Genomic DNA, 14,822 nt, shown 5'->3' with positions numbered 1-14,822 from the left:
GCATCCTTGTCTTATTCCAGATTGTAGTGGGAAGGCTTTCAGCTTTTCTCCATTGAGCATGATATTTGCTGTGGGTGTGTCATAAATGGCTTTGATTATGTCAAGGAATGTTCCCTCTATACCCACTTTGGTAAGAGTTTTTATCATGAATGGATGTTGGACTTTGTCAAATGCTTTTTCTGTGTCTATTGAGATGATCATGTGGTTTTTTACTTTTGTTAATGTGGTGTATGACATTTATTGATCTGTGTATGTTGACCCACCCTTGTGAATCTGGGATGAATCCATGCTGTACAGTTAAAAAAAAAAAAAAAGTATTGGGGAAATAAAAATAAATAAAATTAAAAATAATTTCTAGGAAGTTCAATAACAAAGCCCTGCTAGGAGTCATTTCAATTTTTACATATAAGCTAAAAGGAGAACCATTCAAGTAAGAATGAGTGAAGTTCCGTGGGTGGCCAAGTAGAGGCCTGCTTCTTTATTAGGACCCAGAGCCTGAGGTTGCTGAGGATTGTACCCTGACTCTACACGTAGTTTTATCTCATTACTTCACCCTGATGGTGTCTCCATAACTAGATTATAAAATCCCTAAGGGCAGGAAACATATTTCATTGTTCCTCTGATTTGCCATACTATTCACTAACTTACTGTCCTTCTGAGTACATAAAAAGTTCTCATGTGATTTTTCTGTGCTTTCCCCCAGAAACCTGGAAAAATACACATTTAAATGTTCATACAATATCATACTTAAAATTCCTGTCATTTAGCATTAATTTTGCCAAATGTGCCCTCCAACAGAGTTGACAGACTTGCCCTCTGCATTGCTGCAAATAAATATAAAGATTCTTGTTTAATTTGTGGCACTGTAATTAGGAACCAGCCTCTATCTTAGCTACTCTTTCCCTGATTCACAACTTTTTTCAGAGAGAATTTTTTTCTGTCTATGCAATTTATAAGCAAAATGTCCAGCTCTGTGCTCAAGCCCAAATGTATCCTTTATTTTCACACTTGCATGTCCAGTGTGAAAGTCATTAGTGTTTCTTAAGCGGTGACTATGTCAAACTATTTTTGGCCTATCAAAGGATCTTTCCTTTGATCATTGCAGTCAAAAGAATTTGAGTGGAGACTGCTCCTCGAAATGAAATGCAAAGTCATCTGACATTAATCTGTTTCTGGACCATTTAGATATTTATTCTGAACTTTTCATGTAATGTCCTATGTTGTCCCAATTATTTTGACCCTGCAAAAGTCATTTCAGAAAATAATCTTTCCTTATGACCCAATAATCTCAGCATCAAGTTCTTGACTTGCCCAAGACATAAAAGTCTATACTTTCTTGGCCATACTGCAAATATTTCTTGGCTCTATTGTAATGTTTGGTTGCTCCTCAAAACATTCTCTAATCCTATAATGTGTCCATGCCACTTGTCTGTAGACACTTAGAAAGTGGGGTCGCTGATCTAAATACAATGTGCTAACACCCAGCAATGGTTATTACTTTTCACCTGCAGAGAGACTTCTACAGTGACATGACTGGCTGAATATATTTTACAATAAAATACATGTATTGAAGAGAGATATAAATATATATATACACACACACACATATATATATTAGAAAGAAATTTTAAGATGCTCATTTACTCACCAAAGATTTGAGATATCGAGAATTATAACCCACTTGGTACTCTGTGAACCCATCCCAATCATATTTTCCTTCCTCCCCTCCATAGGTGACCACTATTCTGGGTGGCCATAGAGACATCTGTAGAATACTCCAGGCAACAGCAAAATGCATTCTTATCAACTGCACATGGAACATCTCCCAGGATAGACCATAAAACAAGTCTCAGTAAATTTAAAAAGACTAAAATCATACATATTATCTTCTTAGACCACAATGGAATAAAATTTAAAATAAATAATAGAAGCAAGCTTGGGAAATTCACATATATGTGGAAAATAAACAACACAATACTAAATAATTCATGGGTGAAATAAAAAAAATTCTCAAAGGAAATTACCAAATATGTAGAGATTAATAAAAGAATAAAACATTAAAATTGTGAGATGCAGATCAAGCAGTGATTAAAGTGGAATTTATAGCTCTAAATACCTATATTTAAAAAAAATACTTCAAATTAATAACCTAACCTTCCACCTTAAAAATATAAAACAATAAAGCCAACTAACCCGAAGTTAGTAGAAAGAAGAAAAATAATGATGATAATAATAATAATATAGAATGGAGTGGAAATAAATCAAATTAAGAATGAAAAGATAGAGAAAAATCAATAAAACAGAAGTTAGACCTTTGAAAAGATCAACAAAGCTGACAAAATTTTTGCTAGACTGACCAAAGGAAAAAGAGAAGACTAAAACTACTAATATCCAGAAAGACAGGACCTTACTACAAATCTTACAAAATTAAAGGATTATAAGTAACTTCTGTGAATAATTGCGTGCCAACAAATTAGACAACACAAAGTCACAAACTAACAAAACTGACTCAAAAGAAAAAGAAAGCTTAATAAAGTTAAAAGAAGTAAAAGATTGAATTAGTAATCAAAAAATTCCCCACAAAGAAAAACCCAGGATCTAGATGATTTTCCTAGTGAATGCTACCAAATGGTTACAGAAAACTTCATAAAAATCCCACACAAATTTTTCCAAAAATAGGAGGAAGGAACATTTCATAGTGCATTATCTGAGGCTAGTATTACCCTGATGCCAAAACCAGACCAAAAAAAAAAAATCAATTTTAAAACTATAGATCAATACACCTTATGAATATAGATACAAAAATTATCAACAAAATAGTGGCAAATTCAATCCAGCAACATACAAAAAGGATTATACATTACAACCAAGTGGGATTTATCCCAGGAATGCAAAGTTTGCTCAATATATAAAAATCAGTTAATATATACACCAAATTAATAGAATATAAAACCCTCCCCCCCAAAAAAATCATCTCCATACATGTAGAAAAAGCAATTGACAAAATCCAATATTATTATTATCTAGGATAATGACACTCAATAGCAATAGAAGGGAACTTCCTCAACATGATAAAGGGCATCTATGAAACACCCACAGCTAATACCATATTTATGAGAGAATGAAAGTGAAAGACTGAATGCTTTCACTCTGAGTACAGGAACAAAATTAGGATGGCTATTTAATACAATACTAGAGGTTCTCGCCACAGAGTTGGGCAAGAAAAAAAATTCAAAGCTTGCATTTAAAAAGAAAAAACTAAACCTTGTATGCAGAAAATCCTATGGAATTCACTAAAAAACTATTAGAATCAATAGAATTAGTTCAGCACGATTAAAGGATACACGACCAATATACAAAAATCAACTGTATTTCTCTACACTAGCAATAAACGAGTCAAAATGAAATTAAAAACACAAGTTCATTTACAATTATAATTATATTCTTAGAAATAAATTTAGCAAAATAAGTACAAGACTTTTACACTAAAAACTACAAAACATCATTGAAAGAATTTAAGGAAAACTTAAATAAGTGGAAAGACATCTATGTTCATGAAAGACTTAATATTTTAAGATGGCAACTTTTCCCATATTATCCACCAATCCAGTGGAGTCTCTATCAAAATTCCAGCTACCTTTATTTACAGAAATTAACAAATTTACCCTAATATTCACATAGAGATGAAAATGACTCAGAAAAAGCAAAACAGGAGTTCCTGTCATGGTGCAGTGATTAACGAATCCGACTAGGAACAATGAGGTTCGATCCCTGCCCTTGCTCTGTGGGTTAACGATCCGGCGTTGCCGTGAGCTGTGGTGTAGGTTGCAGACGCGGCTCAGATCCTGCGTTGCTGTGGCTCTGGCGTAGGCTGGCAGCTGCAGCTCTGATTCGACCCCTAGCCTGGGAACCTCCATATGCTGTGGGAGCAGCCCAAGAAATGGCAAAAAGACAAAAAAGAAAAAAGAAAAAGCCAAACAGTCTTGAAAAGAACAAAGTTAAAAGGACTCTAACTTTCCAATCTCAAAACAAACTAACACAAAGATGCAGTAATCAAGACTGCTGGGCACTGGCAAAGGATAGACAAATTGACCAATGGAATAGAATGGACAAATAGAGTCATTTACGGTCAATTTATTTTCAACAAAGGTACCAAGAGAATTCAATGAGGGAAAATAGCTCTTCAACAAATGGTCCTAAGACAACTGGATTTCCACATACAAAAGAATGACACTGGCCCAATATGTCACACCATATACAAAAATTAATCTAAAATGAATTAAATACCTACATATAAACTCTAAAACTCTTAGGAAAAAAACAGGTATAAATCTGTGAGATTTGGATTAGGTAACAGTTCTTAGATATAACACCAAAAGCACAAGCAACAAAATAAAAATTAAATAAATTAGACCTTGGAAAGGATGAGGGTTGGGTGTATCTTCAAGCTTAGTAGCTGCCCACACCTCATCTTGGTGGTTCCAACAGGAATCAGAGGGCCTGGGCATCCCTCTGGGTGGTTCCTCAGGGGTCAAAGGTCCCAGCCATCCCTTTTACTCCTGCATCAGGGCCCCTCCTGGTTTCACTAATATTCCTTGGCTGGGGTGGCTGTAGCCTTGACTGAGAGGGCTAGCGCCCACCCAAATGCAATAAGGGACAGCAACCACAAGTACACAGAGCTCCTGTCTGCCTTGCAGCGCTTCAAGCAGAACCTCAACCATCACCTGGATCCTGTGTCTATATGAACAAGGGGGCCCAACTCTGTCCCTGAATTCCGGGAATCTGGCACTCCTGGGCGACCTGACCAGAGACACGGTTTTCAACTCTCGCTGCAGGGCCCTGAGGAACCGCTGCAAAGATGCTGCTCACCTGGCCAGGTGCAGAGCTGGAAGTCCTTCCGGCACTCTTGGGTCACTCAGCTGCCCTTCGGTCTCTGGACCACATTGGAGGAGGGCGCAGCAAGCTGGACTTGCTCACCTTAACCTACAGAGAGCCGCCCTCGCCCTTCTCGCCTTCCCTGTACCATGCCTTCAGGAGGACGTGACCTTCATGTGTGTGTGTAGGCCTGAAGCTCTCCCTACTGATAGCCATGCACCATGAGCATGTCTCTAGCTTGTTAGTCCGCTGGTCCAGGACACGACTGTGTAGGAGGCAGTGATGGAGATCCAGACTACCGCCGAAATCAGCCTGCGCTGGCGCCAGAGCCAGACCGGCTGCTGAGGACCAGCCCGCCACAAGGACCTAACTGGCTGGCTCCCAAGCCTCGGTGCACCCAACCACAGGATGGCCAAGCAGGCCACTTAGGGCCTCCTAAGGCTGGGCTTCAATGAGGACACGATACAGCGGCAGCTATGTGGCCTAAGGCTTGGGGAGGAGCAGCCCGTCCAACCCCGCCCCCCTCCTCCAACCAGGCCTACAGGGAGGAGCCGCCAGGACTAGGCCTCCTCACACTCCCACCCCCCACCCCCCAGCTCTCACATTGGCCAAGTTTTAGGGGAGACCACAGGGGAGGGGGCTGGTGACATTGTAGGCAATACGCAAAGCCTGGGCCAGCGCCCCCAGAGCACACCCAGGACAGACTGAGGGATGGCCCGACACCTCTCCAGCCTAGAGTGGGCAGGCAGCCACCTAACAGCGCGTTTGAAGAGCTCGGTCAAGAGAGGCCCAACAGTGTGCCCACTCCCCCACGCGGCCCCCAAAGCCAAGCAGGGAGACCCCATGACTCATGACATGAAAGCGTCCTATAATTTGTACCCCTTTACTTAAGGTTTTTAAAATGTATTATTTTAACTCAATGCTTTATTTTAAATATATACAACATTTTGTGTTTAGGGATACTCGTTTCCCCTTTTGTGATATTTTTCCTTTCAGGCTTCTTTTTTTTTTTTTTTTTTTTTTTCCCCAGTATCTTTCCATTTGAAAACACACTTTTGCTGGGGAAGGGACTGGTAGTTTCTTCTGGCTTCTCTTTTTTTTTTTTTTTTTTTTTCTCCTTCTTAGGGATGTACCCACAGTATATGGAAGTTCCCCAGGCTAGAGGTCAAATCAGAGCTGCAGCTGTGCCGTCCACTAACTTGAGATCCTACCTGCAACTGCAACCTACACTGCTGTTCACAGAAAGCTTGTTCCTTAACCCTCTGAGGCCAGTGACCAAATACTAGTGGAGTTGGTAACCCCCTGAGCTACAAGAGGAACTCCCTCTTCTGGTTTCTTTAGCTGCATAAATGGCCTCAGGCCTGTGTCTATATGCCACATCTTGGTTAAGCATGTTGGGGTCAAGAATTACAGCTTTGCGAGGAGGGACAGAGCCCTGCCAAGCAGTGCTGGGTATACAGGCTCATACTGAATAGTGTGCACATCCACCGCCCCCCCCCCAAAAAAAAGGAAAGGTAAGTTTGACTTCATCAAAATTAAAAATTTTGGAGTTCCCGTCGTGGCGCAGTGGTTGACGAATCTGACTAGGAACCATGGGGTTGCGGGTTCAATCCCTGCCCTTGCTCGGTGGGTTAACGATCAGGTGTTGCCGTGAGCTGTGGTGTAGGTTGCAGACGCGGCTCGGATCCCGAGTTGCTGTGGCTCTGGAGTAGGCTCGCAGCCACAGCTCCGATTCGACCCCTAGCCTGGGAACCTCCATACGCCGCCGGAGCAAAAAAATAGCAAAAAGACAAAAAAAAAATTAAAAATTTTATGTTGCAAATGATACTATCAATAAAGCAAAGAGGAAACCTACAGAATAGTAGGTATTATTTTTAAGTCATATATCTCTTATAGGTCTCTCTCCAGAATCTTATAAAGCACACTTGCAACTAAATAATAAAAAGACAAATTAAAAACTCCATTTAAAGATGAGCAAAAGATTTGAGTAAGTATTTTCATAAAAAGATATACAAAAAAGGTATAAAAATGGGCCAATAAGCACAGGAAAGGATGTTCAACATAGCAACTCACTGGAGAAATGCAAAACCACGGGATGGCAGTTCACCCTCACTCTGGCTATAAGCAAAGAGACAAGAAGTAACAGGTGTTGCAGAGAATATAGAGAAATTGGAACCCACCCCCAGGCATTGCTGGTGGGAATGTAAAAGAGTACAGCTGCTTTGAAAAACAGTTTAGCAGTTCCTCAAAGTGTTAAACGTGGAATTACCATAAAACCCAGCAAGTCTACTCATAGGTATATAACCAAAATAATTGTATACATGTAAGTATAAACATATACACCCTTTATACTCACATATACCCTTGGATAAATACAGGCATAAGCATGTCTGTAGGAAAACTTGTTTATGAATACTCATAAAACCGTTATTCATAGCAGCCAAAAAGTGGAAACAACCCAAATATCCATCAACTGATAAATGAGTAAACAAAATGTAATGTAGCTACACATGGAATATTATTTGGTGGTAAAAATGATTAAGGACTGATACTTGTTACAACCTAGATGACGCTTGAAGACATTATGCAAAGTGAAAGAAACAATCTCAAAAGGCTGATTCCATTTATGTGAAATGTTCAGAACAGGTAAACTCCTAGAGACAGAAAGTAGATTAGTGGTTACCAGGGTTTGAGGGGAGGGGGAAGCGGGGTGTGATTGCCAATAGCACAAGGTTTCTTTCTGGGCTATTCAAAATGTTCTGGAATTAGCGATAATGTTTGCACATATTCATGACTATATTAAAACTTTAGTGAACTGTACACTTTAAAATGGTGAACTTTGTGGTGTATGAATTACTTTAAAAATCAACCTTTGCCTTTCTGATCCTGTTATGTGTTTGTTTTCTATTTCATTAATTTCTGTTTCAATCTTTATTCTGCAATTATTTTTCTAACTCCTTAAGTTAGAAACCTAGTTCATTATATTTGAGCCCTCATTTTTCTTCCTTTCCAGAGCATTTTAACAATTTGATTTAAACTTACATTTTATTGGAACATAGGAACATTATTGAAAAATTATTGGAATATTGTGTTAGTGTCAAGTGTACAATAAGGTGATTCAGTTACAGATATATTTTCAGATTCTTTTACATTACAGGTTATTACAAGATATTGAATATAGTTCCCTGTGTCATACAGTAAATCCTTATTGCTTATGTATTTTAAGTATAGTAATTTGTATCTGTTAATTTATCCCTCTGCCTCATGTTTCCCCTTTGGTAACGGTAAATTTGTTTTAGAAATTTGTGAGTCTGTTTTTGTTTTGTCTCTAAGTTTGTTTGTACCATTTTTTTAGATTCCACATATGAGTGTATGTTTGTCTTTTTCTGACTTGCCTCACTCAGTACAATAATCTCGAAATCCATCTATGTTGCTGCAACTGGGAGTATGTCTTTCTTTTTATGGCTAGGTAATATTCTATTGTATATGTACACCCCATCTTCTTAAGCCAATCATCTGTGAATGGGCACTTGGGTTATTTCCACGATTTGCCTATTGTCAATAGTGCTGCCATGAACATTGAGGTGCATGTATATTTTGAATTAGAGTTTTCCTCTTTTCCAAACATATGTCAGGAATGGGACTGCTGGATCATATGGTAGCTCTATTTTTAGTATTTTAAGGAAGCTCCATGCTGTTTCCCATAGTGGCTACATCAATTTACATTCCCACCAACTAGTGCAGAAGGGTTCCCTTTTCTTCATACCCTCTCCAGCATTTATTATTTGCAGACTTTTTGATGATAACCATTCTGACCAATGTGAGATGATACTTCATTGTGGTTTTAATTTGCATTTCTCTAATAATTAGCAATGCTACCATCTGTATGTCTTCTCTGGAGCAATGTCCATTTAGGTCTTCTGCTCGTTTTTTGATTGGGCTGTGTTTTGATATTGAGTTGTATGAGCTGTTTGTATATTTTGGATATTAACCCTCGTTGACCACATCTTTTGCAAATATTTTGTCCCATTCCATAGGTTAACCTCTTGTTGTTGATGGTTTCTTTTGCTGTGCAAAAAGCTTTTAAGTTTGATGAGGTCACATTTGTATATTTTTGCTTTTATTCCTTTTGCCTTGGAAGACTGATCTAAGAACGCATTGGCACAGTTTATGTCAGTGAATATTTTGCCTATGTTCCCTTCTGGGAGTTTTATGGTGTCATATTTTATATTTAGATCTTTAAACCATTTTGAGTTTATTTTTGTGTATGATGTGAGGGTGTGTTCTAATTTCAGTGATTCACATGTTGCTGTCCAGCTTTTTCTAGCACCACTTGTTGAAGAGATTCTTTTTTCTCAATTGTATATTCTTGCCTCCTTTGTCATAGACCATAGCTGTATGGGTTTATTTCTGGAGCTGTCATTATTTTTGATGTTAATATTTAAGGTGATATTCTTCCTATAAATACTGTTTAAGCTATTACTACACATCTTGATAATCAGTATTTTAATTATTTTATAGTTTTGAGTACATGCTAATTTTCATCATTGTTTATTCTTGTATCTGGGTTGTTTAAAAGTGTGTTTTTCAACTTCTGAGCTTATAGCTCTTTTCTCATTATTATTTATGCTAAATGTTTAACCTAATTGCAATTTTGACAGAGAAGGCAGTTTGTACAAGACTATTTTAGTCAGCTACTTGATAGATGAGAAGCTTTAAAATCTGAATGGTTTGAGAGTTCCTCTTGTTGCTCAGTGGGTTAAGAACCCAACATAGTGTCCGTGAGGATGAGCGTTCAATCCCTGGCCTCATTCAGTGGGTTAAGCATCTGGCATTGCGATAAGCTGTGGCATAGATCACCGATGTGGCTCAATCCTGTATGGCTGTGGCTGTGGTGTAGGCCAGCAGCTGCAACTATGACTTGACCCCTAGCTTGGGAACTTCCATATGCTGCAGGTGCAGCCTTAAAAATAAAAAAATAAAAACTCAGTGGCTTCACACACACACACACACACACACACACACACGTTTCTCACATATAGTTAGCTACTGGTCAGTGGATTTCCTGAGTGTCTCTCCTCCAAGTAACAACTCAGGGAACCAGGCAACATCTAGTATCTTTGTTCTCCCAGCCTCACTAGACCCTGCTGCACTGAGCTGGCTGATGAGTGAAGAGAGAGAGGGGGTAGACATCACACAAGATGAGTTCAGGGATCAGGCCTGAAAAAAGTGTAATCATTTTCATCTACTTTCCTTGGACCAGTACACATCCCATATTCCTATCTGGATGCAAGGATGCTGTAAAACAAAGACCCAGAAAGAGGAAGCATAGTGAAGATCTAGCTAATCTTTTCCACAAATGTCCATCCTTTGAAATCTGTTGAGACTAATTTTGCCGCTTGGCTATGGAAAAATTCATCAATCTTTTATGTTTAATTTGAAATATTATATACACTGCAGTTGCTGAATACAATGTTCTATAAATCTGTATCAGATTTCATTGTCTTCAACACTCTTACTGATTTTTTATGGGCTTGATTTGTCAACTGAGAGAAAAATGTTAAAATTTCAGACTTTGATAGTGAAATTGTCACTTTCTTCTTGTAGTCCTATTAATTTTTTGCATATATTTGAGGATATTATATGTATACAAGTTTAGAATTATCACATCTTGGTAAACTGAACAATTTTTGTTGTTGGTCATCTTTATCTCCAGTAATACTTTTTTCTTAAAATATATTGTCAGATATTAATATATCAGCCAGCTGAAATCATATATATTTTCAGCCAATACTGTAATTTTGTTAATATTCTTTTATCCCTGTTGTACTACTGTTATTATAATGATTAGGGAAATCAAATTTTATAAGGTAAAAGTTTTTAATTTTCATTAAAATATTCTACTTAAGAGCATCCGATGTTGCTATAAGGCTCTAAAAACATCTAATAATTATGAAGTGCTAACCAACACACAAATATGTCTATGTCTTGAATGCTATCTAAGTATGCCAACAATATTTTTTTTAATTGAAGTGTAGTTGATTTACAATGCTGTGTTAGTTTCAGGTGTTTAGCAAAGTGATTCAGTTATATATATGTGTGTGTATATATATATACATATATAGTCTCTTTCATATTCTTTTTCATTATAGGTTATTACAAGATATTGAATATAGTTCCCTGTGCTACACAGTAGGACCTTGTTTTCTATTTTATATATAGGATTTTGTTTCTACTAATCTCAAACTCCTAATTTATCCCTCCCCAACCCTCTTTCACCTTTGGTAGCTGTAGTTTGGTTTTTTATGTCTGTGATTCTATTTCTGTTTTGTGAATAAATTCATTTGTATCATATTTTAGATTCCATGTATAAGTGATACCATTTGATATTTATCTTTCTCTGTCTGACTTCACTTGGTATGATAATCTCTAGGTTCATCCATGTTGCTGCAAATGAATGCTGATTTAATTAACATCACATAAAGAACCTTCTTAACTAATTAGCTGATATGACAAAGTATTTTAGAAATTAGAATTACATGGATATAAAACTAGGGTTAAATGTTTTCTTTGTAAAATTTAAAATGTGCTTTGATGTAGACATCAAATTAAGTCATTAATGTTTAACCAGTACTTACTTTGGACTTACATTTAATCTGCAAAATATAAAACTTGACTCTATCTATAACTTTCTCTTCGTTGCCTACCATCGTTGAGCTACAACCTGTGTGCAATTTCAAGTATGGTGTCATAGCAACAATAATACTTCTCCTTTCGTATCGTTCATTGAAGTATACAAAGCAATTTTAGTTATATTAGTAGGTGCTCAATAACTGTTTTTAGAATCAAATTATCCTACTTCCTCTTGATTACCAAATAGGAATTTAATAAAGATATAACGAAGAATTTTCTGTGTGGCATTGACTGCACTGAAAGCTGAATTTGTTCCTAATCTCTACATTGCATGACTCCAGCCTCATGCACTTGAAATGTCTCCTGCACTCTCATTCTTTATGTGCTAAGAATGCAGCCAAGAAAGATTGCTCACTTCTATGAAGTACAACTAAGCCAAGGACATTAAATTCCGTCTTTACTTTTGAATAGAGATTTCTATGAAAAGGCCAATCCATTTTTTTAAAAGCTGAATTACTTGAAAGTAATTTACAGCTGATTAATATTTAGGGACCACAGAAGAAATCCAACACAAGAATATTTCCCAGATTTATTGAACTTTACTTTGATTAGGACTTGATTGAATTTTCATTCTCTCAGTTCTTACCTTTTTTGGTTCTTAACTAGTGAATGGAATGTCACTGGCCATGTTGAGCTCCGCAATTCTGCCACCCTTATTGAAATGATCTATTTCTATGGCAAGACTGCCAGCTTGAGATAGTCTTTTTCCTGCTGAGCCATTTGCAGTGATGGATGAGACAAGGAACAGTAACACTTTCCAATTTGGCATCTTTTAGGCATTAACTGGGTCTTTTATTCCACATCCATTCAACCCTACCCTTATTTTTCTTTGAGCTCATTGACTTCTAGACAAGAAAATGACACATTTCCTTAAGGAATCCCCCTTAGCTAGGAGTTGATGTCATTTTTTTAAAAGAACTTTTTAAAAAGGACAGAAGTAACTCTTCAACCTGATGTTCTTCCATTGGAAACAAGGTGGAAATTTTGTTAAACTATGTGAACAAGGACTACTTCACCTAACAACAGAATATATTGAGAAGCGTGAACTACCTGAAGATTGAAATAGGACATTTTCTAAAATTAGGAGGGAATAAGAATTTACAATGTTTGTAGTAAGTTTATGTCAATCATTATTGCTGTTTGCCAAATATTTTCATTTATCCTTTCCCAAACACATGGCAGAATTGGACTTCTTAGCTCCCTTGTGCTTGGGTGGGGCCATGTATCTAGTTCTGCCCAGTGAATTTTCTGGGGATGTGCTGTGTTCTGAGCTGGAACACACCATGTGAAATCCTCAAGAGCTCTCTTCCCTCTAGCTCATAACCACAGTGACTATCTTAATCTGATTTCCAAGTTCTGCCTTGAGGATTTGCAATAGACAGGTAACATCACCAAGAAATAACGTTTTGCTAACTTAAATGACTGACATTTGGGGATTCCTTGTTACCACAGCATAAGCTAGTTTTATACTTATTGGAGAAGACATTATAGAACTTGCTATTGCCAATAGATAAAAATTACGAATAGGCTTTAAAAACTATTTAGATAAATTTAGAGACGAGCCATCTCTTAAGGATTTCTCATTTTTTCAAGTTTTTGATAAGAAAAGATAACTCCATCTTTTCATAAAATCCTACTTAGCGTTGCTGAACAGAATTGTGTTGTTGGACACTCAAAATGTGGGTAAACTATGGATACTTTTAACTTCTGAGAAGTAATGTACATGAAAAGCATGGACTGAGGAGCAAGAGTTTGATATTTAATTATTCCGTGTTAGCTCTTGTTCTCCAAACTCTTTGAAGCCTCAGTATCCTCAGCTGTAAAAAGGAGATAATAATAATAGTGCCATATGGCAGTTTTAGGAAAAGCATCAGTAAGAATGATAGAGCCCCACTATAAAAAGGGATAAATATTTGCTCCTTTTTATAAGTTCAGGGCTGAACTTAGACAAAGTGCTTAATATATAGTGGTTGTCCTCTTGTTTTGAAGGGATAACCACACAAATCTGAATCATCTTACCAATACTGCCGTGCTGTTCTACCACTTGACCACCTTCTTCTCTCTCTGCTCTAGTTCTTTTTGATCCTGCTTCATTTTTCATGGGAAAAAAATCAGCCTGAGTAGCAATCATCCCATGGCATTTGTACACCCTACGTCATTGGTTCACTGGTAAGAGGAGCATGGTGAGAATAATTGGAGCTCTGTCTCATGTAGTGAGCAGGTGTTTTATGGATCTGGCCCTTGCTCTGGGAAACTTCCATACATTTTTCTCCTGACCACAGCCCAGTGAGGCAAGCATTTTTGTTCTCATTTTGCAGATGAGAGGATTGAGGATAGCTATCTGCCTAGAGTCATGCAACTACTCATTGATTCAGCCAGAAGTCGGTCCAGAATGATCTGAAGATTGGGCCCTTAACTGCCAAGTAGGGGAAGAATATATCCAAGTTTGCCTCACATCTTCTCTATTTCTGTCTAGTAGCCTGGCCCTCCATCTGCTTTAACATGGGTCTCAAGAGTTTTTCATTTTTATAGAAGTATTACTATTAAGAGTTGTATTCAAACAGGTTGAATTTTCTAGGCTTCCACTTTTCCCTCTAGCTTCTGCCATGGCTTCATCTAGTTTATATGTGAAATGCACATGCCATAAAGAGAGTTCTCAATTTAATACTTGGTTGTATTTGAAAAACAACCAGAGGTGACCTTTCGTTCTTCTCTTAACCCTTTCTAGATGCATTGTAATAATACCTCCCTTGGGAGGAAATAGAGTAATCTTGAACATTTAGGGAAGCAAATGTTGCTTCAAGGAAGCAAACTTCTTCGGCTTTAGGTGGTGTTGGTGGCAGAAATGACCAACAGCACTGCCCCTTCCAAGTCAACAGAGCCATGGGCAAATAGTGTCATGGCCAGTGCTACGGTCTGTGTGATACATTAAGCCACTTGAGTACCAGGGCACAGGGAAGAGGAAACTTGGGAAACTGTAGGTTGGGTTATATAAATATGTGGAGAAATAGAGACTGAGATTCCTTCTATAGAGTGGGCAGAGAATAAGTCCTACTGCAGTGATTTATCATTTATTATGTGTTCTAAATGTACACTTTTTAATTTGTTATTTTTCGGTAACTTTTAAAGAACTTTAAAATAATTCTTTAACAGCTGTGAATTCTAGGGATAAGGAATCACATGTGTAATAAAAATTTAAGTACTGAATTTCTTAAGAAAATTGATGAACTCACAACTTGGCCAAAATGTTTGCT

This window comes from Phacochoerus africanus, chromosome 6, assembly GCF_016906955.1.
Source record: "Phacochoerus africanus isolate WHEZ1 chromosome 6, ROS_Pafr_v1, whole genome shotgun sequence".
NCBI classification, from domain to species: domain Eukaryota; kingdom Metazoa; phylum Chordata; class Mammalia; order Artiodactyla; family Suidae; genus Phacochoerus; species Phacochoerus africanus.
Note: the sequence above shows the minus strand (reverse complement) of the source record.